Raw genomic sequence first — 25453 nt, 5'->3', positions numbered from 1 at the left:
CCTCTTTGAGTTGCTGCACCTCCTGAGACAGTTTCTCCACAGCAGAGACGCAGGCCCGTAGGGAGGAAGAGAGACTTTCTTCATATTGCTGGAGTTGGCCAGCCAATTCATCCACCGTTTGTTCCTCTCCATCTCTCCAGGTCATTACTGCCAATGAGTTTGCATGTGACGCTGGTGCGCTCCGTACAAACTTCCGCCACATGGGTCGGGTGCATTTGATTTCATCTGGATCTTTGGATAACTGCTCGTTGTTCAGGTCATCATAAATCACCTCCAGCACGCCTAATTCCCTCAGGTACTGGATACCTCTCTCCATGGTGGTCCATTTGCCTGGGTGACATATAACACCTTCCTTGAAGGGATACCTTTCCTTCACGCCTGACAGGAGTCACCTCCAGAGGCTGAGGACTTGTGCCCCTTGTCCAATCGTTTTGTCAATGCCCCCTTCCCTAGAAAGGGATCCCAGCTGCTTGGCTTCCCTACCCTCTAATTCCAGGCTACTGGCCCCATTATCCCAGCATCGGAGCAGCCAGGTGACAATGTGCTCGCCTGGACGACGGCTGAAGTCTTTCTGCATATCTCGCAGCTCACCCAGGGATAGGGATCGGGTGGTTACCATCTCATTTACGGGTTCTGCCTCTTCCTCCTCCTGTTCTCGTGATGGCCCTGGTTCATTTTCATCCCTTACTAAACGAGCTCATTTTCTTGTGTGTTTTCTTTTTTGTATAGGGGCGACTGATACCGGCGTGGGTTGGTTCTCTGTCGCAGGGGGCGGAGTAGCCGCCATGTCTGCCGTGGGGGGTGGGGTAGCCACAGGGCCTGTTGCTTTGTCATCAGCTGCAGAGGCCTTTTCTTCCCCTTGGGTGTTCTGAGTGGTGTTAAATAGGGCTCGGTAGGCGTGGGCCAGGCCCCAGCACATTGCAGTGATTTGTGTCTCCCTAGAATGGCCAGGGTGACAGCATACTTCTTCCAAATATTCTACTAATTTTTCAGGGTTCTGCACTTGCTCAGGGGTGAAGTTCCAAAACACTGGGGGTGCCCACCGTCCTAGGCATTTGCCCATGCTATCCCACTCACCCTGCCACTCATAACTATCCGGCCTTGGGGCAGATCTCTGGATGACATTCTTAAATTGCTTACTAACCTTGGATAAAACCAAAACAATATTCCCAAGGAGCACCAATAGATGTATCTTAACTACCCAGGGATGTTCAAGGTACTGACAAGTTATTTTAATGAAGGAGACGACATCGTAGAGGAAGGTAGTGAGGGTGCCATTCTCTATTTCCTCCATAAAAAATCTCTCGGAGGAGAAGGTATAATTGCTAATGGTCTCCATGAGGTGGTACCCGAAATGCAGAAACGGCTTCATTACGAATCCCAAATACCAAATAACCCCCAATGCCAGTGTTTTAGTAACAAATCTCCCAGGCAAAACATCGTTAATCACTGCAGAGCACAGCAGACTACAAAACCCAACTCCAATCTTTAACAGGTACAGTAAAAACAAGAGCATGGTGCAGAACAAATTAATATGTTACCAGATATAAATTCCTTAATATGCTCTAGTTAATCTGTTGTTATCTCAACCCTTCGCTGCGCCACGTTGGCTGCCAAAAAGGAATGTCGTGGTTTAACCCCAGCCAGCAAATAAACCCCATGCAGCCGCTCACTCACCCCCCTCCTCCGGTGGGATGGGGGAGAGAATCAGGAGGGCACAAATAGGAAAACTCGCGGGTTGAGATAAAAACAGTTTAATAATTGAAATAAAACAAAGCAGAACAGTAATAATAACAATGAGAACAACAATAAGAGAATATGCAAAGCAGGCGATGCACAATGCAACTGCTCACCGACCGCTGACTGCATGTCACGAACGGGGGGCGAGCCCCCCCACACCTGGTTTTTATACTGAGCATGACGTCACATGGTATAGAATACCCCATTGGCCAGCTGGGTCAACCACCCCGGCTGTGCTCCCCCTCCCGCCCCAGCTTGCCCTGCACGTGGCAGGGCATGGGAGGCTGAAAAGAGAAACCAAAAGTCTCTCCGGTGCAAGCACCACCCAGCAACAACCAAAGCATCAATGGGCCATCAACGCTCCTCTCATACCAAACCCAAAACACAGCACACCCCCCAAGGTACTGGGAAGAAAGTTAACTCTGTCCCAGCCGGAACCAGGACATTGTTTCAGTAACTTAGTTTTAAAAAATAATTTGTGTTCTCCTTAGGCTGCTGGTCTGTGTAGAATGAGACCTAACACCCTTGTTCTTGGATTTAAGAGAAACTGGAGGCAAGCTGACATTAGAGATGTTGAGACCTATATAAATTTATTCCAGTAAGTAGAAACTGCAGAAATGTGGATAACTCTTATTACCAAATGAACCGAAATGTAACAGAAGTCAAAGAATTTTTACCTCAAGAAGATTAGTTACACAAGCTTTCTTCTAAGTGCTTTCAGATGCTTTCCAATTTTCCACATTGCTGATCCAACAATCTTCAATATAGTATTTTTTTCTGATATGGAAATTAATAAGCAGCTCTTTTACCGTTCGAACAGATTAAATTTCTATTTAATAACCCTTTGCACCTAGAGAGCATTGTGGCAGTGGTCTGAGATTTAAGAGTTACAGTCTTTGGAGATTAAGTCTAGAAAATGAATCAACTCTTATGCTAAATTTTCATCTTCCAGTTAAACCTTGTGCTATAATAAGTAAAATATTTATTATAAATGATACACAGCACTGGACACCCAAAGTAATACAGTAGCCAACAAGCAGATGGGAAAGGAAATGCCAGTGTAATTTTTCAGTTGTGAAAGTCCGAACAGTTCTGGTTGAAAAAATTAATAGAATAACTTTCACTACTAACATATTTCAGAAAAACAAAACTTGCTTCTCACACTTGCACTTATAGAGAGATTATTTTTTGTTTTTGTTATATGCTACTTAACCTGTTTTACTTGTGCTTTACCCTTGTTGGTTACTGTGCCTTTAAAAGAAAGAAAGGAAGTAGGATTACAGGTAGAGATTTAAAAAAAAAGCGGAGGGGAAGGGAAAAAAACCCCAAACCTCTCACACCACCACTACCACCACCCCGGGTCCTTAAGAAAAATGTAGGAGCACCAAAGGCAGTGAAAAATAAGGGGAAAAGTCGGTTGTTTTTTCTTTGTGGATGTGGGATCCACACCCCACCCCCACCCCGCGTATTGTTCTGGAATGGCTTGTGCTGGAAGAACTCTTAGGGCCAGAAAGTCATGTGGCTCTCCACATCCACAACAGAAAAACCTCAGGAGGTAGTAACTGTAGGTCAAGCATATTTTTAAAGTTTGAATTTTGAAAATTTCTGAAGTGCACAACAGAAACACATCTCATCTGTAGAGATTTAACAAATTAAATAATGTATTAAAAATGTCCACTGACGGGAAAAACATTTTCTTCTTACACCATACTCAATTTTTATTGCATTTATTTTAGAATATGTTGATACTTTGAACATTTCTCATCAAATCTTACTACTTTTAAAGAAAAGCATTTAATGAGTGAAATCTTGTGGGATTTCTGTCTGGGGAAAGGACATGGGATTTCTCTGAATTATAGTTGTTTGTAATGAGGTATCTATATTTAAAGTGTTGATGATTAATGGCTAATGCAAACTGTATGATATTATTAAGTTCATATTTTTCTCTTTTAAATCTTTGGTTTTCTGTCCTTCCTTTTACTCAGACTTTAACTCAGTCATTTATTCAGGCTTATTGCTTGTTTCTACAATAATGAAGTTTCTCCTCTTAATTTCTTTTTTTAAAGGAGTGAGTTCCTTCCCCCATCAGATATAATGGAAATAAGCACATTAAACTTGTATCTAATTTGATTCTGAATTAAAATTTCATATCTTTTTTTAATCCCAAATGTTTTGGAACACTTCAGAAATGTGCAGTCTGCAGATCAAGGAGATGTACTTGAAATAAATCCCATTTTTGATGGGAGGAATCAAAATTTATATTTCCCAGTGTATCTTGTCATCATCTCTGCAGAATTCGACTGACTTGTTCATGTTTCTTTTATTTAACCACCATTTTATATAGGAGAGAGAAAAGGGAACAGATAACCTTTATGTATGTTGCTTTTCAGGACATGGTGTTCAGTTCACTAATGCAGTTGATAGTTTGGAATTGAAGCTGAAATTGTAACACAAACATGATTTGGAAGTTTTAAATGGAGTTTAGTCTCTAAAATTTGTTCAGAGGGTGCATAAAGTAGGCTTCTGGGGAAAGAAAAGGTTTTAAAAGTGTTTTATTTCTGTTTCTTTTGTGTAGTGATGCCTTTGACATCCAGTATGGTGTAGTTGTTATCCGTCTAAAAGAGGGCTTGGACATATCTCACCTTCAGGTACAAAGTAAGATTTATTTTGTTTCCTCTGGCAAATAGCTGTTCTTTTAACACCACTTTCTGAAGATGTTAAATGAAGATTTTTTTTTTTTAAAAACAAAAAAAACACCCACTCATTTCATAGAATAAAAATCATTGAAATTAATAAGCCTGTGTGGTGGGTTGACCTTGGCTAGCCGCCAGGTGCCCGCCAAGTGGCTCTATCACTCCCCCTCCTCAACCGGACAGGGGGAGAAAATACAAAGAAAAGCTTGTGGGTTGAGATAAGGACAGGGAGATCACTCACCAATTATCGTCATGGGCAAAACAGACTCGGAAGATTAATTTAATTTATTGCCAATTAATAAGAGTAGGATAATGCGAAATGAGAACAAATCTAAAAACACCTTCCCCCCACCCCCACCTTCTTCCCAGGCTCAACTTCACTCCCGACTCTTCTACCTCCTCCCCCTGAGTGGCACAGGGGGATGGGGAATGGGGGTTGCAGTCAGTTCATAACTCTTCGTCTCTGCCACTCCTTCCTCCTCATGCTCTTCCCCTGCTCCAGCATGGGGTCCCACCTACGGGCTGCAGTTCTTCAAGAACTGCTCCAGCATGGGTCCTTTCCACAGGGTGCAGTCCTTCAGGAACAGACTGCTCCAGTGTGGGTCCCCCACGGGGTCACAGGTCCTGCCTGAAAGTGTGCTCCTGCATGGGCTCCTCTCCATGGGCTGCAGTTCCTGCCAGGAGCCTGCTCCGGTGTGGGCTCTCCACAGGCTGCAGCTTCCTTCAGGGCACATCCACTTGCTCTGGCGTGGGGTCCTCCACAGGCTACAGGGTGGATATCTGCTCCACCGTGGACCTCCATGGGCTGCAGGGGGACAGCCTGCCTCACCATGGTCTTCACCACAGGCTGCAGGGGAATTTCTGCTCCAGCACCTGGAGCACGTCCTCCCCCTCCTTCTTCACTGACCTTGGTGTCTGCAGAGTTGTTTCTCTCACATATATTCTCACTCCTCTCCCCCAGCTGCTGTTTCACAGCATTTTTTACCCTTTCTTAAATATGTTATCACAGAGGCGCTACCACCGTCTCTGATTGGCTCAGCTTTGGCCAGCGGCGGATCCATCTTGCAGCCGGCTCAAACTGGCTCTGTCCTACATGAAGGCAGCTTCTGGTGTCTTCTCACAGAAGCCACCCTTGCAGCCCCCCCGCTACCAAAAACCTTGCCACAGAAACACAATACAGCCTGACATCTATAAGAAGTATACCCTATGTTATGCAACAGAACTTGGTTTTATATATATACAACTATCTGTATTTGTAAGCTGTATGTACTTGCTTCCCAATGACTTAATATGTTACTGAAAGAAAGTAAAGAGGCTACCAAATTGATATCAAGTACTTAAGACTCAAGTCTAGAAATTAAGAAAATAATTTAGCAAAAGTTGCATGATCCAATAACACTATGTTATGTATTTTTTCCCCTCACCTCAGCAGCTTAGAGACCCTCAACAGCAGTCTGTCTTAAGTTTGGAAAGGTTTTGTATTTTCAACACAGATGACTTGGTTGCAGTTTGTAGCTAGTTGTCTTAAGCCAACTAGCATAATTTTAGTTGAATTTTGAGCAGAATCATGAAGGAAGCCTGTGAATTTTGTTGGCAACTGTCTACTAAATTGATAATGTCTAATTTGTTTGTAGCCTGCTCCATGCAGTGTGGCTACAATGAGGAAGACTGCTTGTGACATGCAACTCACGCTGTGTAGGTGGCACGCTGTGGAAAGAGGGGATGGTTTTTCCTTCCCTGGAAATGTACAAAGGTGTTAGGATTTAGAGGGAGGCAGAGAACTTGTTGCTGTGTGCAAGAGGGCAAAGCAGTATGAGAAAAACAGCAAGGAGTGGCCTGTTGTTCACACAGGACACTGCTGAGAAGACTGGGAAAGCATAACTCCAAGGTGTCAGAAAAGTCTTATTAGTATCCACTGGGGTCTGTGTTGAGTTTGCTTCAACTCAACCATCGAGTAGCTCAACTGAAGCCAAGCCTGGAAGAAAACTTGGTGGTCTGGGCCATGGCTGGGGCCTTGTCTAAGGTTCATCCTCCACTTGGGGTTAGGGTTTATATTTTTTCTCATTTTGCATGGAAAATGTTGCACCAATCCCCCCCCAATATTTTTAAACAAAAAACAGGGTCTCGATGTCAGATAGAATTAGTAGTGTGACTCCGTTAATATAATAGCAGAGAATGTGATACCTTTACCACACATTTCATACTTAAGGCATCTTGTAAGCAGTAGGGTTCCATTAGCAACACTTGAAAAACTTTTTCTCTATACAGATGCTTAGTTAACATTATTCTGGTATCAGTAGTTGTCTTTTGTAGTTAGTGTTTCTTCTATTAAAGTCTGTCTTTTTTTTTTTTTCCTAGAGGCTTTTCCTTTTGATCAAAGGAGGGAAATTTTTGCTAAAATGAGAAACATTTCTAGCCAATGTTTCTATTTAGCTCTTAATTTTTTCAAATTCTATTTATGCCAGAGGTACTGTGTCTTGATATTTTTAAATTTTTAAAAGATGCACATAATATAAACATTAAGTTTGTACTTTCTCAGTAGTAGCTAGCTCTGTTTTATGTTTAGCCTACGGTAATGCAATAGACACCAAAAATTTGGGAAGGAAGTAGCAGGAATCTAAAGCTATTTTCAAAGGAGGAGCCTCTTTGTACTTTGAATCAGTTGATATAAGTTTTTGTTGTTTTCCATAGCATGGCAGTTGCAGTACAGTTTAACCAACTGTGAACTTTGCCAGTATAGTCATGTATCTCTGTCTGATACCATTTGGCACAAATAAGTGGTTTATAATGTGTGTGTTTGCTTCCTCAAAGAAGAGATACTGTCATTTCAAGAAAAATCTCCATGTTCCAAGGATGTCATAGTAAAAGTGGATTATAGCAAGAAGGCTGAGACAGATGCTTTTTCTATAGCTTTTGTTCCGTCATCTAGAGAAAAAACTCCTGTTCTACATAAAGGTAACTTTCTAGTTAGCAATGAAACTTGAATTCTCACTCTTTCTCTCTCTGGTTCTGTTTTCATTCCCTCCCCCACCTTCCCCCAAGGAATTAAATAAGGTTGTTTTTTTTTTTTTCTGGGGAACAGAAGTGTCTCATGCTTTTCTAGCCATTGATATCTAATCATTTAAGTGTTTTGTTTTAGAATTTACCAGTACATAAAATAAATCTTTGAGCTCTAGGCCTCTAAATAAAATAGTTGGTAGACTACAAACTACAATGGATTTTTTTTTTTAAATAGTTAATGAGATTGAGTGAGAAGCAGGCCACAAAGCTATATATTGAAAGTGCTGCTAAATTTATGAAGGATTCTTTACCTCAGACTAGAATATTTTATTATATGCATATTAACAGACACAAATAATTCAGGATACTTTGACATTAACTGACTTTCCTCTTTTTAAGGAAAAAGCTTAAAGTGACTTTATAGTTAAGTGAAAAATGTTTGGATTTGGTTTTTGGGTTTGTTTCTTTTTAAGTACAAGTCATTCTTAGGACACTGTGTTTTTTCATATGAAAAACCATTTCATTCTACATATTTATTTTCTACATTTTTTTAATATAAAATAGTTGTGTTTTCATTAACATCACAAAGGAAATTAACCTTTTCATTTTATATGTTTAAACATGTTCCAGAAGACGAGGAGGATGGAAAGACTCCAATGCAATCACTGTTGAAAAAAGGCAGTCATTTTTCACCATTTTATGTTAAATCATTCTTTCACGTTGTTAATTTCGATTTTCCTTTCACACTCCTTTTTGTATACGCACATGTGTGTGTGTGCCAGAGAGAGAAAATATCAACCATACAATGTTAATTTGTTTGTTTATACTTGAGTTGGAATATGGTCGGTTCATCTTCAAGGATTAGGTTGTGGTAAAATGAAAGTTTGTGCAAGTTCCCAGAACAGGTTGTTACTGAGAAAGGATTGTGTATGCATCCAAAATATGAATGTGGGGTGGTTTTAGGTTTTTTGTTTCTTTGTTTGTTTTTAGGTGTTTGTTGGTTTTTTTTGAACTTTGTTCTTTATAATTGATATTGAAATGTATTCAGGAGATTGCTTTGTTCTCTGGGTCTCAGATATTTTACTGGATCACTACTTGATTTAGGAGTAAGGGAAGGATTATCTACTGGTATACTCTCAAGTGTTGTATCAGTCTATTCAATAGATCTTCTGAAGCCATAGTTGTTGCTATAGTATTTGGAATTGTTCAATAGCTTACAAAGCAAGGGATAATATAGCCAATCAGTGAGATTAATGTCTGAAATAATGTGAAGTAGTCATTCAAATAGTATGAATAGAGATTAATTAAGATGAATTAAGCAGTTCTTGGTTTATTTTAGGCTTTTTTTGAGAGTTAAGCGAATACTTTTGCCTCAACTAAAATACATCCAACTCTTGATATTTACTTCATAATTTTAACAGCTAGAAGCTGTTACTTTTTAATAATGAAAAGTGAGATTTCAGCTTGAAGTTTGGAAGAAATCCCAGTATGCAGTATAGTAGTATAGTAATTTAAATCAGTCACAAATGTACTCTGAATTTAAAAATTCTTAATAAGGTAAGGACTGAGATTAATATCAAACTCTTGTTTCTTGTTCAAATTCAGATTTAAGCTAAGGGAAATGAGTTAGGTTTTTTTCTATAGTTCTTTTATATATTTATATGTATTAAACTAATTGAAAATGCCATTGTAGTCTTGTTCTAATAAGTATCTATACAGTAGATGCGATAGCTGTCTTGGTTACACAAAACTAGTCTATTGTGCTTCAGATCCTTGCACGTGCAAAACAGTACTTTCTACAAAAGATAGAATTCCAACAGTTAGAGCTAGCTTTTCTTTTGACCACATGCTTAAAGAAAAATGGATTTAAAGAATGAAGAACAGTGCTTAGGAGGTGGTTCTTATTTATAAATTAGAGTCTACATGTTTTTCAGGGGAGTAAGATTTTTGTCATGCAAGAGGTAGCAACAGCACATGATCTAATGCTATGAAGTATGTATGTGATATTAGTTAAATTGTTCAGGCAAATGACTATATAAGGATCTTGCAAATCATTTATTTCTCAAATGTCTGCTAGATGACTTGGAGGTTTAAATCTGTAGCCGCTGAACTTGTGAGTTTGCGAACTCCCTAAATATAGCTTAGTATATATCTATTCAATCAAAATTTGGAGTCTAGAAAAAGAAAATTTCAAAACTACTTCATTTCAACTTACAGATATCACAAAATATTGATATTAAGATGTTGCATTTGGATTTTGGGGTTATTAAGCAAAACAGTTCAAAAATAACCTGCCATTATATATTTTTTCCAGACTCAAAGGGCCCTTCTTCTCCTTTAAATTTGGCTGACCAAAGACTTCTTGATGCTAGTACCCAGTTTCAGAAGAAACAAGGCAAAAGCAATATTGATGTCTGGTGGCTCTTTGATGATGGAGGTAATGTACTTTGTACTTTATCAACAAGTGTTTGGAAAACAATATTGAAGTGATTTTGAATTAATTGTTGATAGATATCTTTCAGTCAGTTCATATATAGATTACAAAGTTGTACTATTAAACTCTTCTTAGAAGATGCTATGTTTTCTGATACGTTCCTAAACTCTGGTCAAAATGCAGGTTTGACACTGTTGATTCCTTATCTTCTTACAACCAAGAAAAAGTGGAAAGATTGTAAGATCAGAGTGTTCATTGGTGGAAAAATAAACAGGATTGATCATGACAGAAGAGCGTAAGTTTTCCTCTAAAAATTTCATTTCAAATGCTAACAGAACGTGGTATACACTAGATGACTTTCTCTTACTTAGGAGCCTTCTTTCAATTGTTCTTTAGCAGAGGTTTAATCATACTCTGTTCTCCCTCCACCAGAATAGTTCCATTCCCCCAAATTATGTTGAATGAGATACCTCAGGTTACACTAATTTTTCTGTAATGTTGTCTGGCACTAATGTTTTCTCTGTTCCTCAAATATTTTCTGGGGTTGGCTTTAAGGGAGGGCTCTTCTCTTATTTTATGCTTTTAAAAATGTATTTTCCAAAGTATGTTGATCTATAGCAGCATGCCAGGTTTGTATAATAGTTCTGTTCAAACAGGGATTTTTTCCCCTCTACTTCTATCACACTTGGGGGGTGGTGGTGTTTGTTTTTGTTTTCAAACTAGTGTTTTTAGTACCAAGTGCCTGACTATTTACCCTGTAAATTATAAAAGATGTGCTCACTGTATAAAGGCTTGTTTTTTTCTGATGCAGGATGGCTACTTTGCTCAGAAAATTTCGGATAGATTTCTCAGACATCATGGTCCTTGGAGATATTAATACTAAGCCAAAGATAGAAAAGTAAGTCTCAAAAAAAAAATCCCCAAAAAACTGGTTGTTAGGTGAAGTCTTAATTTCTTTCATGAATTTAGAATATTTTGTTCTTAAGAATTTTGATAAAGTAGGTCCTATAACATACAGAGTTTCAGAAAAATGCAGGAAATTAACTAAGCTATAACTTTTTTACAAGAGTCTAGAACTTTGTATTTTATAACTTTTTTTTTTTTACCTCTGGTCTTTAGACTGTGTGGTGGGTTAACCTTGGACTGCAGCCAGACCCCCACCAAGCTGCACTCTCACTCCCCCTTCTCAACAGGACAGGGGGAGAAAATAAGATGAAAAAGCTCATGGGTTGATATAAGGACAGGGAGATCATTTACTAATTACTGTCACAGGCAAAACAGACTTGACTTGGGGAAAATTAACTTAAGTTATTGACAATTAAAATAGATTTGGATAGTGAGAAACAAAGGCAAAAATTAAAACAACACATTCCCCACCCCCTTTTTCCCCCAGGCTCACCTTCACTCCCAACTCCTCTACCCCCCCGCACCCCCTCCCTCCTCCCCTGCAGGTGCAGGGGAGATGGTGAATGGGGAATTAGGGTCAGTCCATAACAGTTCCTCTCTGATGCTCCTTCCTCTTCACACTTTTCCCCTGCTCCAGAGTGGGTCCTCCACAGGCTGCAGTTCCTGTCAGGAGAACCTGCTCCTGCGTGGACTTTGCATGGGCCGCAATTCCTTCAGGAAATAGCCACTTATTCCTGCATAGGGTCCTTCACAGGCTGTAGTGTGGATATCTGCTCTGGCTTGGTCCTCTCCACAGGCTGCAGGGAATACCTGCCTCACTGTGGTCTCTTCCATGGGCTGCAGGGAAATATCTGCTCTGGTGCCTAGAGCACCTCACCTCCTCCCCCTCCTTCTTCTCTGACCTTGGTGTTCACAGGTGTTCACAGTTTTTCTCACTTTTTCCCCCCACTTTTTTTTCTTTCCTCCTCATACTGCCATGTGGTATTTGCCCTTTTCTTAAATATGTTCTCACAGAGGTGCCACCAGGTTCTCTGACTGGCTCAGCTTTTGCCAGAGCGGTGGGTCCATTGTGGAGCTGGCTGGAACCAGGTGTGTCCAGCACAGGGCAACCTCTGGCCTCTTTTCACAGGGGCTACCCCTGCACCCCTCCCTCCAGTACCAAAACCTTGCTATGTACACCCAATACATTCCACCCCTTGCCTCTATGAAATACATACTTAAGAATTTTCATTAAAATATACATTCATAACATACTCTTCACAAACTTCACTAACATCAACAAAAAAAAATTCCCCATACCAAAATCAAAGTAGCATCCTCATAACACTGATAAAGGTGGACAATTTACACACACAATAAAACTCCACCTCTCATCCCTTCACCACTTTTGACCAACAAAAGATTCCCCACAATTATTTGACTCCCTGGCAATATCTAGTCCAAGTTTTTCCCGTTACCTCTCCCAATTACTGTGGTTATCTAGAATTCCTGCAGTCCCCCTCTTGGGCGCCAAGAAAGGACTGTGGTGGGTAGACCCCAACCAGCGACCAAACACCCACCCTGCCTGTCACTCACTCCCCTCTCCCATGAGACAGGGACAAAATAGAAAGAAGGGGAAAAGAGTCATGGATCAAGACAATGACAGTTTAATAGGGAAAGCAAAAGCTGCGTGTGCAAGCAAAGCAAAAAGAGGAATTCATTCACTACTTCCCATTGGCAGGCAGATGTCCAGCCACTTCCTGAGAAGCAGGGCCTCAACATGCATAACCGTTGCTTGGGAATACAAACACCATAATCATGAGTGTCCCCCCTTCCTTCTCCTTTCCCCGAGCTTTTATTGCTGAGCATGACATCATATGGTATGGAATATCCCTTTGGTCAGTTTGGGTCAGCTGTCCCAGGTATGTCCCCTCCCAACCTCTTGCCCACCCCCAGGCTATTCACCCTACTGACTTTTGTGGGGGCTTGACACTGTGGAAGCACTGTTCAGCTGTTGCCAAAACATTGGTGTGCTATCAACAGTTTTGGTCACAAATGCAAAGCACAGCACCATACAGGCTGCTATGAAGTAAGTTAACTCCATCCCATCCAGACCCAGTACAGACTGTAATGTTAGATTTAGAAAACATCCAGTTAGAAAAATCCAATTTGTCTGGAGCAATATCCTCTAAAAAGAAGAGGAATGCTCACAATAGTTTTAAGTGGTCTTAATCTTACTTGGCTGTTTAGCTTAAGGTAATGAAGTTTCGTCTTTAAGTAGCCTGTTGTATTGTGTGGGGTGTTGTTCTTGTGAGCGTTTTTGTTTTGTTTTGTTTTTTAAATTAGCTTGGACTTTTAAGTTGCAACTTTTAAGCTGCACGGGAATTGTCATACGTATGATATTTCTGATTTTTTTTTTTCAAGTTTAAACAATAGTAATTGTAGATGGCTTTCAGTACTGGCTGTGGGGGTTTTTTCATAGTAGAATGTGTCTATAAGATCTAAAAATATCAAGACATGCCTAAGGATCATCTTTCCCCTTCAAGTCATCTTTAGTGTGTTGAAGTGAAAATATTGATCTGAATAATTTGAGTTGTCATGCAAATTAGGAAATACCTGTTTACAACTTATATAAATGCTAATATGTATTCTTTTACACCCTGCTTTTTACTCACCTTTTCTAAAACATATAGAATATATCAAGTAACTAAAATGGTAGAGTACTTCTGGCACTCTGGTGCTTTTTGGATGCCTTTGCTCCTGTGATAGAGGCCTGCTACTGTAAAATGCCTAAAATTATAGGTAGTGCTCATTCATGTGCATTAAAAAGTTGAGATTGTAGAATTACATGGGTCACATTTCATGAAGTGATCCATGAGTTATTTCTTCTGAGAGCATTTTTTACGATCTCTGTGGAATAATTCTCCAAAATGTATCCAAAACCTTTTTAAAAAATCTAGTTGGAGTTAACAATAGCTGTAAATTAAGTAGATAAAAGATGCTTTTTTTTTTTAACAGTTGCTTTGCTGTATAATAGAATATTGTTAACACTTCTCCTTTTTCTTCTGCCAAAAAACAGCAGCAGATTACATTTGGTGTTTTTCACTCTTGATGGAAGTGAAGTCATTGTATCAACTAACTTGAGTAAAGAACACTGTTAAGGCTAAGGGTAGAAAAAAATGCATATTCTTTACATAATGTGGAGGTTTCCTAGAGGAACAGGAATGCCTCAGTTTGAAAATGGACATGGGGGAAGTGTTTAACTACATGGAAGGTAACATGTTACATATACTGATATTGCAATATATATTAAGAGGATTTACTTACTTTTTTTTAATAAACCTTCCACAGTATGTAATTTGAAACCACAAAAGATTGGCAATACTTGGTGTTCTTTATAAAAAACATTCAAATACCATCAAAATCTAATTATTTCATTGAACATAAGGCATACATTTCAGTCTGTTCCACTAAAATCTTAATATTGATTACTTTTTCACCTCTCGCATGTCTCGCATATTGGGGGCAATTCAAAGACAAGTTACCTTTCCTAATCCATGGCAGCCTTTATTTGCTATTCAAATATCGTAATCTGAGTTGAGAAATTAGGGTGAGATCAGTTTCTCTTAGAAAGAGAAATGAATGCCTCTTTCTCCTTCTATTTTTTTCTTTCAAAGTTGTTGCTGTAACATCCAAGTAATTTGAGAATACACTTGACATCCTAAAGAATGCAACAGGAAGACTGTAGACAAGATGGCTCTGGTTATTTAGATTTGAACATGTGTCTTAGACTGTACTGGAAAAATTAAAAAGAAAAATATCAAAGCCAAAATCTTAATGAGACCTTGATAGCTAGGTTTTTTTGGTGGATGGTTTAGGGTTTTTTTTTATGTGGCATGTTAAACTTCTCTTTCAAACTTAATTCTGAATAAATCATTGTTAGTTGCTATATACTTTCTAAGCTAGTACTCTTCAACTTTCAAGTGTGGTGGGTTGATCTTGCCTGTCCGCCAGGTGCCCACCAAGCCACTCTATCACTCCCCCTCCTTTCTCAGGGGGAGAAAATATGCCGAAAAGCTCATGGGTTGAGATAAGGACAGGGAGATCACTCACCAATTATCGTCATGGGCAAAACAGACTCGGAAGATTAATTTAATTTATTGCCAATTAATAACAGAGTAGGATAGTGAGAAATGAGAACAAAACTAAAAACACCTTCCCCCCACCCCCACCTTCTTCCCAGGCTCAACTTCACTCCCGACTCTTCTACCTCCTCCCCCTGAGTGGCACAGGGGGATGGGGAATGGGGGTTGCAGTCAGTTCATAACTCTTCGTCTCTGCCACTCCTTCCTCCTCATGCTCTTCCCCTGCTCCAGCATGGGGTCCCACCTACGGGCTGCAGTTCTTCAAGAACTGCTCCAGCATGGGTCCTTTCCACAGGGTGCAGTCCTTCAGGAACAGACTGCTCCAGCGTGGGCTCTCCATGGGCTGCAGCTTCCTTCAGGGCACATCCACCTGCTCCGGTGTGGGGTCCTCCATAGGCTGCAGGGTGGATATCTGCTCCACTGTGGACCTCCATGGGCTGCAGGGGGACAACCTGCATCACCATGGTCTTCACCATGGGGTGCAGGGGAATCTCTGCTCCGGCGCCTGGAGCACCTCCTCCCCCTCCTTCTTCCCTGACCTTGGTGTCTGCAGAGTTGTTTCTCTCACATATTCTCACTCCTCTCTCCCATAGCATGAAAGTCATTACTGATATACAGACTAGTACCATATCTGTTTTAATATGGCTGTTCTCTTAATTGTTCTAGTATTGCAGCTTTTGAAGAAATATAGAGCCATTCAGACTTCATGAAGATGATAAAGAACAAGAAGTTGCAGATAAAATGAAGGAGAGTGAACCTTGAAGGATAACAGATAATGAACTTGAGCTTCACAAAACAAAGGTGCTGTATTCTTTAAACAGTTATGTTAAATGTTGTTGATTTTTTTCCCCTCCTCCTACTGGCATTTGTGGATATAATTAATGAGCTGATTCTTGTTATTCTCTTCCATAGATGCTTTTATGAATAACTGGTGGAAAGCAGCATTGTCGTGGTTTAACCCCAGCCAGCAAAAATAAACGCCACACAGCCGCTCGATCACACCCCCCCCGGTAGGATGGGGGAGAGAATCGGGAGGGCACAAGTAGGAAAGCTCCCGGGTTGAGATAAAAACAGTTTAATAATTGAAATAAAACGAAGTAGAACAGTAATAATAACAATGAGAACAACAACGATAACAGAATACACAAAGCAGGCAATGCACAACACAACCGCTCACCGACCACCGACCACGTGTCACGAATGGGGGGCGAGCCCCCCCCCACACCTGGTTTTTATACTGAGCATGATGTCACATGGTATAGAATACCCCATTGGCCAGCTGGGTCCACCACCCCGGATGTGCTCCCCCCTCCCGGTGCAAGCATCACCCAGCAACAGCCAAAACATCAATGGGCCATCAACGCTCATTTCACACCGAACCCAAAACACAGCACACCCCCCAAGCTACTGGGAAGAAAGTTAACCCTGTCCCAGCTGGAACCAGGACAATATCCACCCCTTATTCTATACCATCTACATCATGCCCAGGTCTCACATTTTCCCATACATTCCAATTAGTCACAGCTACTTTTCCCTGCCTTTTGATATATACACACACAGAGATATCATTCCCTTAGTCCATGGGCCATCCCTCTAAAACGTCCGTTGAGTTCATTTAGTCCATGACTTCGGGTTCCACCTGTCATAACAGTCTTGCAGGGCAGGAGAGATGGTGTGTGGTGTTGGGATCTTGTATGCGGAGGCCAGTTCTGGGCGCTCGTCCGGTTCTATCATTGTTGCACCTTACTCAGTTTCATCGGAGTTCATCCTACGTTAATCTGGGTGATTCTTACTGTAATACTGTTAATATGGCATATGGTAACCATAGAAGTGATGACATACAGTACTATGTAATAACTAACATCGTACAATTCAGTTCATTGGCTATTTTCACCATAAATCAAGTCCCCTTGAGGTACACACCGGACTTCCCCATCCTTTCGCATCACCCACTAAGCACACCCAGGTCCCTGAGCAAAAGCAATCCCACGGATGGGTTTTCCCTTGCCAGAGGCAGGAGTAACCCAGACTGTCTTCCCCAGCATATTTCTTATGTGCACGACAGGGACTTTATCTCCATCTACAGTACGTAAGGGTTTGGATTGGGCAGGACCAGCTCAAGTGACAGACCCCCTGGTGTTGACTAACCAGGTGGCCTTTGCTAAATGTGTGTCCCAATGCTTGAATGTCCCAGCACCCATTGCCCTCAGCGTAGTCTTTAGCAGTCCGTTGTATCGTTCGATTTTCCCGGAGGCTGGTGCATGGTAGGGGATGTGATAGACCCACTCAATGCCGTGCTCTTTGGCCCAGGCGTCTATGAGGGTGTTTCGGAAATGAGTCCCGTTGTCTGACTCAATTCTTTCTGGGGTGCCATGTCGCCATAGGACTTGTTTTTCAAGGCCCAGGATGGTGTTCTGGGCAGTGGCATGGGGCACAGGATATGTTTCCAGCCATCCTGTGGTTGCTTCCACCATGGTGAGCACATAGCGCTTGCCCTGTCGGGTTTGTGGGAGTGTGATATAATCAATCTGCCAAGCCTCCCCATAACTATACTTCAACCATCGTCCTCCATACCAAAGAGGCTTTACTCGCTTGGCTTGCTTGATTGCAGCGCATGTTTCACATTCGTGGATAACCTGTGCAATAGCGTCCATGGTCAAGTCCACCCCTCGATCACGAGCCCATCTATATGTTGCGTCTCTTCCTTGATGGCCTGAGATGTCATGGGCCCACCGAGCTATAAATAATTCACCCTTATGTTCCCAGTCCAGATCTACCTGAGCTACTTCGATCTTGGAAGCCTGATCCACCTGCTGGTTGTTTTGGTGCTCTTCGCTGGCCTGACTCTTGGGTACGTGAGCATCTACGTGACGTACTTTTACAGTCAGGTTCTCGACCCGGGCAGCAATATCTTGCCACAATGCGGCAGCCCAGATGGGTTTGCCTCTGCGCTGCCAGTTGTTCTGCTTCCACTGCTGCAACCACCCCCACAGGGCATTTGCCACCATCCATGAGTCAGTATAGAGATAAAGGACTGGCCATTTTTCTCGTTCAGCAATGTCCAAGGCCAGCTGGATGGCTTTCACCTCTGCAAACTGACTCGATTCACCTTCTCCTTCAGCAGTTTCTGCAACTTGGCGTATAGGACTCCATACCGCAGCCTTCCACCTCCGATGTTTTCCCACAAGGCGACAGGACCCATCAGTGAACAGGGCATATTGCTTCTCGTTTTCTGGTAGTTTATTATACAGTGGGGCTTCTTCAGCACGCGTCACCTCCTCCTCTGGGGATATTCCAAAATCTTTGCCTTCTGGCCAGTTTTTGATAACCTCCAAGATTCCTGGGCGACTGGGGTTTCCTATTTGGGCCCGTTGTGTGATCAGTGTGACCCACTTACTCCACGTAGCATCGGTTGCATGATGTGTAGAGGGGACGCTCCCTTTGAACATCCAGCCCAGCACCGGCAGTCGGGGTGCCAGGAGGAGCTGTGCTTCAGTGCCAACCACTTCCGAAGCAGCTCGAACCCCTTCATATGCTGCCAATATCTCCTTCTCAGTTGGAGTGTAGCGGGCCTCGGATCCTCTGTATCCCCGACTCCAGAACCCTAAGGGTCGACCTCGAGTCTCCCCTGGTGCTTTCTGCCAGAGGCTCCAGGTAGGGCCATTCTCCCCGGCTGCGGTGTAGAGCACATTCCTTACATCTTGTCCTGCCCGAACTGGCCCAAGGGCTACTGCCTGAACTATCTCCTGTTTAATTTGTTCAAAGGCTTGTCGTTGCTCAGGGCCCCATCTGAAGTCGTTCTTCTTCCGGGTCACTTGATAGAGAGGGCTTACGATCTGACTGTAATTTGGAATATGCATTCTCCAAAAACCCACAATGCCTAAGAAAGCTTGTGTTTCCTTTTTGTTAGTTGGTGGAGACATGGCTGTTATTTTATTGATCACATCCGTTGGGATCTGACGACGTCCATCTTGCCATTTTATTCCTAAAAACTGGATCTCCTGTGCAGGTCCCTTGACCTTACTTTTTTTTATGGCAAAACTGGCCTTCAGAAGGATTTGAATTATTCTCTCCCCTTTCTCAAAAACTTCCTCTGCTGTGCTGCCCCACACGATGATGTCATCAATGTATTGCAGGTGTTCTGGAGCCTCACCCTGTTCCAGTGCGGTGTGGATCAGTCCATGGCAAATGGTAGGGCTGTGTTTCCACCCCTGGGGCAGTCGATTCCAGGTGTACTGGACACCCCTCCAAGTGAAAGCAAACTGTGGCCTGCACTCCACCGCCAAAGGGATTGAGAAGAACGCATTAGCGATATCATTTGTGGCGTACCACTTGGCTGCCTTTGACTCCAGTTCGTATTGGAGTTCTAGCATGTCCGGCACGGCAGCACTCAGTGGCGGCGTGACTTCGTTCAGGCCACGATAGTCTACTGTTAGTCTCCACTCTCCATTGGACTTTCGCACTGGCCATATGGGACTGTTGAAGGGTGAGCGAGTCTTGCTGATCACTCCTTGGCTCTCCAGTCAACAAATCAGCTCATGGATGGGGATCAGGGAGTCTCGGTTGGTGCGGTATTGCCGCCGGTGCACTGTTGTGGTAGCAATTGGTACCTGTTGTTCTTCAACCTTTAGCAACGCCACAACAGAAGGATCCTCTGAGAGACCGGACAAGGTGGACAGCTGTTTAATTTCCTCCATCTCCAGGGCAGCTATACCAAAAGCCCACCGGTACCCTTTTGGGTCCTTGAAATACCCTCTCCTGAGGTAGTCTATGCCAAGGGTGCACGGAGCCTCTGGGCCAGTCACAATGGGGTGCTTCTGCCACTCATTCCCGGTTAGGCTCACTTCGGCCTCCAATACAGTTAACTCTTGGGATCCCCTGTCACTCCAGAAATACAGATGGGTTCTGCCCCTTTATAGCCTGATGGCATCAGGGTACACTGCGCACCGGTGTCTACGAGAGCCTTATATTCTTGTGGCTCTGATGTGCCAGGCCATTGAATCCACACAGTCCAGTAAACCCGGTTGTCCCTTTCCTCCACCTGGCTGGAGGCAGGGCCCCTCTAGTCCTGGTCATCATATTCGCTATCCACTTCTTGTAAGTATGAGTCAGAAGTCCCTTTGTTAAGGTCGGAAGTGGAATCAGCCCTTCTACTCTGTCTGGGGAACTCACTGGAGACTGGAGAAGCAGTTTTCCTGGAAGAACCCCCTTGTGTGGTTGTTTTCCCTTGCAACTCATGTACCCGTGCCTGTAGGACTGAGGTAGGTTTTCCATCCCACTTCCTCATGTCCTCTCCGTGGTCACGCAGGTAAAACCACAGGGTGCCCCGGGGTGTGTACCCACGATGTCTCCTCTCTTGAGCAGAGGGACGCTTGCTCCTAATGGCTGAGACACTGGCCCGTGCAGGTGGGGAGCAGGACATATCCTCTTTGAGTTGCTGGACCTCCTGAGACAGTTTCTCCACAGCAGAGACGCAGGCCCGTAGGGAGGAAGAGAGACTTTCTTCATATTGCCGGAGTTGGCCAGCCAATTCATCCACTGTTTGTTCCTCTCCATCTCTCCAGGTCATTATTGTCAATGAGTTTGCATGTGACGCTGGTGCGCTCTGTACAAACTTCCGCCACATGGGTCGGGTGCATTTGACTTCATCTGGGTCTTTGGATAACTGCTCGTTGTTCAGGTCATCATAAATCACTTCCAGCACAGCTAATTCCCTCAGGTACTGGATACCTCTCTCCATGGTGGTCCACTTGCCTGGGTGGCATATAACATCTTCCTTGAAGGGATACCTTTCCTTCACGCCTGACAGCAGTCACCTCCAGAGGCTGAGGACTTGTGCCCCTTGTCCAATCGTTTTGTCAATGCCCCCTTCCCTGGAAAGGGATCCCAGCTGCTTGGCTTCCCTACCCTCTAATTCCAGGCTACTGGCCCCATTATCCCAGCATCGGAGCAGCCAGGTGACAATGTGCTCGCCTGGACGACGGCTGAAATCTTTTCGCATATCTCGCAGCTCACCCAGAGATAGGGATCGGGTGGTCACCATCTCATTTACGGGTTCTGCCTCCTCCTCCTCCTGTTCTCGTGATGGCCCTGGTTCATCTTCATCCCTTACTAAACGAGCTGATTTTCTTGTGCATTTTCTTTTTTGTATAGGGGCGACTGATACCGGCATGGGTTGGTTCTCTGTCGCAGGGGGCGGAGTAACCGCCGTGCCTGCCCTGGGGGGTGAGGGAGCCGCTGTGCTTGCCGTGAGGGGTGGAGTAGCCACAGTGGTCTGTTGCTTTGTCATCAGCAGCAGAGACGTTTCCTTCCCCTTGGGGGTTCTGAGTGGTGTTAAACAGGGCTCGGTAGGCGTGGGCCAGGCCCCAGCACATTGTAGTAATTTGTGTCTCCCTAGAATGGCCAGGGTGACAGCATACTTCTTCCAAATATTCTACTAATTTTTCAGGGTTCTGCACTTGTTCAGGGGTAAAGTTCCAGAACACTGGGGGTGCCCATCGCCCTAGGCATTTGCCCATGCTATCCCACTCGCCCTGCCACTCATAACTATCCAGCCTTGGGGCAGATCTCTGGATGACATTCTTAAATTGCTTACTAACCTTGAATAAAACCAAAACAATAATCCCAAGGAGTACCAATAGATGTATCTTAACTACCCAGGGATGTTCAAGGTACTGACAAGTTATTTTAACAAAGGAGATGACATCATAGAGGAAGGTAGCGAGGGTGCCATTCTCTATTTCCTCCATAAAAAATCTCTCGGAGGAAAAGGTATAATTGCTAATGGCCTCCATGAGGTGGTACCCGAAATGCAGAAACGGCTTCATTACGAATCCCAAATACCAAATAACCCCCAATGCCAGTGTTTTAGTAACAAATCTCCCAGGCAAAACATCATTAATCACGGCAGAGCACAACAGACTACAAAACCCAACTCCAATTTTTAACAGGTACAGTAAAAACAAGAGCATGGTGCAGAACAAATTAATATGTTACCAGATATAAATTCCTTAATATGCTCTAGTTAATCTGTTGTTATCTCAACCCTTCGTGCCCCACGTTGGCTGCCAAAAAGGACTGTCGTGGTTTAACCCCAGCCAGCAAAAATAAACGCCACGCAGCCGCTCGATCACACCCCCCCCCGGTGGGATGGGGGAGAGAATCGGGAGGGCACAAGTAGGAAAGCTCCCGGGTTGAGATAAAAACAGTTTAATAATTGAAATAAAACTAAGTAGAACAGTAAGAATAACAATGAGAACAACAACAATAACAGAATACACAAAGCAGGCAATGCACAACACAACCGCTCACCGACCGCGTGTCACGAACGGGGGCGAGCCCCCCCACACACCTGGTTTTTATACTGAGCATGATGTCACATGGTATAGAATACCCCATTGGCCAGCTGGGTCCACCACCCCGGCTGTGCTCCCCCCTCCCGGTGCAAGCACCACCCAGCAACAGCCAAAGCATCAATGGGCCATCAACGCTCCTTTCACACCGAACCCAAAACACAGCACAGCCCCCAAGCTACTGGGAAGAAAGTTAACCCTGTCCCAGCTGGAACCAGGACAAGCATCTTTATAGTTAATGAACTAGTTAATTCCTTGCTGTTCCCAATGTCCACAAACAACCCCAAAACTTCAGTGAGATACTTGCAGCAATTCATTCTTTTGTCTGCTGATAGCTTGTTTCTGCAGACACTAGCCAGAAGGCTAACAAGACTTCAGCTGACCTGAGAACGACAGAACTATAAGAAATGGCTAACTCCAAATGTTTGCTGCAACAAGCACTATAGCTGATGTGAAAGAGAAAACTGAAAATGACTGTATGAATACAAGTTTAAGAAAGAAGTCATCAGTAGTAGAATGGTGGGGAGCTGCTTAAGATGCTAAGCAAGGATACAGTAGTATAAAAAGGAGGTCCATTATGGAGAGTCTTGCCAAACAAAGGTGGGGCTTCTGTAACACTGGCTTGCTACTAGCTTACAGGAAATAGTTAAACAAACCTTGGAGAGAGTTTAGGGGGATCTTGCTTCCAGCAGCTGTGAAGGATGATATCATTAGTAGAGGGACTATCTTAAAATTAGCTTTTGTATTACTTGGTTTATTTGCACATTTCTAAGCTTACCAATTTTTTTTTCTCATGGCCTTGGAACCATAGGTATCTCAGACAAATGAACAAGTTACCAAACTGAGGGGGAAGTATATGCTTTCTATAAATGACACATACCAGATGATCACAACTGGGTTTTGTTTCTTGATTAAATTTTTTTTTTCTAATTTATATTTAAAAATAAAAGATCTTCCTAACAAGTTTAATTTTAAATACAGACTTATTGTCAGATTAGGCTAAATGAGTTGCTGAAAGAACATTCAAGTACAGCTAACATAATTGTTATGTAAGTAAGTAATTTTTATGGTTATTCTAATTTATATAGTATTGTAATTTGAACTATAAATATATGTAAATACAGGTTAGGAAGAAGACTGTGCCTTGGCATTAAAGCATAAAAATACTCGAGCAAGTTTCAGTACTGGAAGTAATTACTGATGCATAAAAACTAGCCTATGTAGTTTCATACTTTTGATATGTTACTTCAGATGACTACCTCCACATCTGCAGTGCGGCTTGAGATTCTCACATTCATTCCCCTCTTGCATGCCAACTATTCCCTCCTCTTTCACATTCTTCCTTTCAACTCTGTTTTTTCTGGGAAATCTCTCTAGATAAAGGTACTTTTGATCATTATTTGCTGATGCATTTCCATGGAATTACTTTTGTTGTAAACAATCAGAATGCAGATTGTAGCTTCTTCACCATGTTTTTCTTTAGGGGCCTGCTTCAGAGCTCCATGAAGTAGTACCACAAACGGAGTTTGAGCAGTGCAAGTAGACTTCCAGTAGTTTTTCAAAAGACAACAATATGGTGTGTTTTGGAAGGATTGTGAGAAAGATAAATAGACTGCAACAACTTAGCACCATAAGTAAAAGTTCTATTTTAAAGACTTGAAGAGTCTTTAAAGAAACTTTCTCCAACTGAGAACTCATTGTGAAGCTGCCTGAATATAAAATCGTGATAAAAAGCCAAAAGTGAGGTGTAAGTAGATGTAAAGGCCTGTGGTACTTAAGATATGAACTCTTTACTTTTTCTCAGAATTTAATTCATGAGTTAAACCTGAAAAGTATAGGAAATTGGACCTCTACCTCTTTGCAGAATTATATTTTCATCTTTATAGGATAGGACTTGTACTCCATGAGTTTTTTCTAACTGTTCATTGCTTTTTTTTTTCTTCTTTCTTGTGACTCGTAGGAGTTTGCCAGTTGCAAGAAAAGGTGCAGTTTCTAGTGCACTATACATGGCCTGGTTAGAAGCTCTTTCTAAAGATCTGCCACCAATTCTCCTTGTTCGTGGGAATCATCAGAGTGTTCTTACCTTCTGTTCTTAAGAGTACTGCACATGGGAGAGCTATGACAAAATGGTACTTCAGTGCCTAGAGGAAAGTGACTGAGATGGTCTATAGATTATTAACATCACAGAGGCAAAAAGTGACTCTTTCACTATTTCACTGATTTGAAACCACACAAGCAAAGTCACTGTATTTATAAAGTTGTGACATCTTCAGTTTTATTCTATATTTTCTCTAAATTAATCTTGCTTAATGGGGGAGGATTCCTTGTTAGACTGAGGAACAAAACAAGCTTTTTCTTTGTGATTTGGATAGCAGCAATAAAAGTGATTTATTTTTTAAAGGATTATAAATTTATGAAAGCCTTTTAGCCTTGAGGTGCCTTCTGAAATTAACCAAATCTCATCCATATATTCTATTTTTTAATTTTATATTGTCGCGAATGAGTGGTTTAGAGGCCGCTTAAAGAATCACCGTCAAAGAAATTAGCAGAAAGTGATTTTAATAGAGATTTATAAAGGTGCGACCTAATAGAATTCGATGGCAAGGTTCACTCTATTACTTATTACATGGATGAAACATATAAAGGAAAATCATCTAAGGGTTTATATTTCAGGGACAGTCTAGGTTTCATTCACAATTTAGCAACACTTGAGTATCAACTAATCATTAACAAACTTTAGTAACGCCTAATCATTAACTAATTCAATATTTGCAAAGTGAGTTAGTAAGTCTACTACAATCACAACTTAATCACAGGTTATGCTTACTATTAGTTCACACACACACAGAGAAACATATATATATATAAAAAAATACAGGAGGTATACCTGTTAAAAATTCCCCTCAATTTCAGTGAAGAAATATTCACGTCGAATGTCTAGGCATTCCCTCTCAACGGACGAAAGGGTTGAGCTTCGAAAGGGACTCACCCAGGACCCAGCGGTCCTCCGAATATCGTAGGCCTGAAAGATCGCAAGCTCTGAGAGGCGTCCCACTCAGAGGGAGATGCTGGGTGCAGCCGCTGCGGTCCAGGAGAGCTCAAAGGGCCTCGCTTAGGACCACCCTTTATAGGTTCGCAAGATGGTTGGCTTTAGTCATCCGTAAATTTCCATCCTGGCCACAGTCCCAGGTGGTAATTACTAAA

General features: G+C 42.4%; 1 pseudogene; it reads left to right on the top strand.

The window, feature by feature from the left end:
* The window catches only part of LOC142075051 (solute carrier family 12 member 2-like), a 40569-nt pseudogene extending 15422 nt beyond the window's left edge, over positions 1 to 25147 (top strand).
* Positions 25148 to 25453: the final 306 nt, after the last annotated feature.

The sequence above is a fragment of the Calonectris borealis genome, chromosome W, assembly GCF_964195595.1.
Source record: "Calonectris borealis chromosome W, bCalBor7.hap1.2, whole genome shotgun sequence".
Classification (NCBI taxonomy): Eukaryota; Metazoa; Chordata; class Aves; order Procellariiformes; family Procellariidae; genus Calonectris; species Calonectris borealis.
The sequence above is the reverse complement of the archived record's forward strand: the minus strand, read 5'-3'. Positions and strand labels throughout refer to the sequence as shown.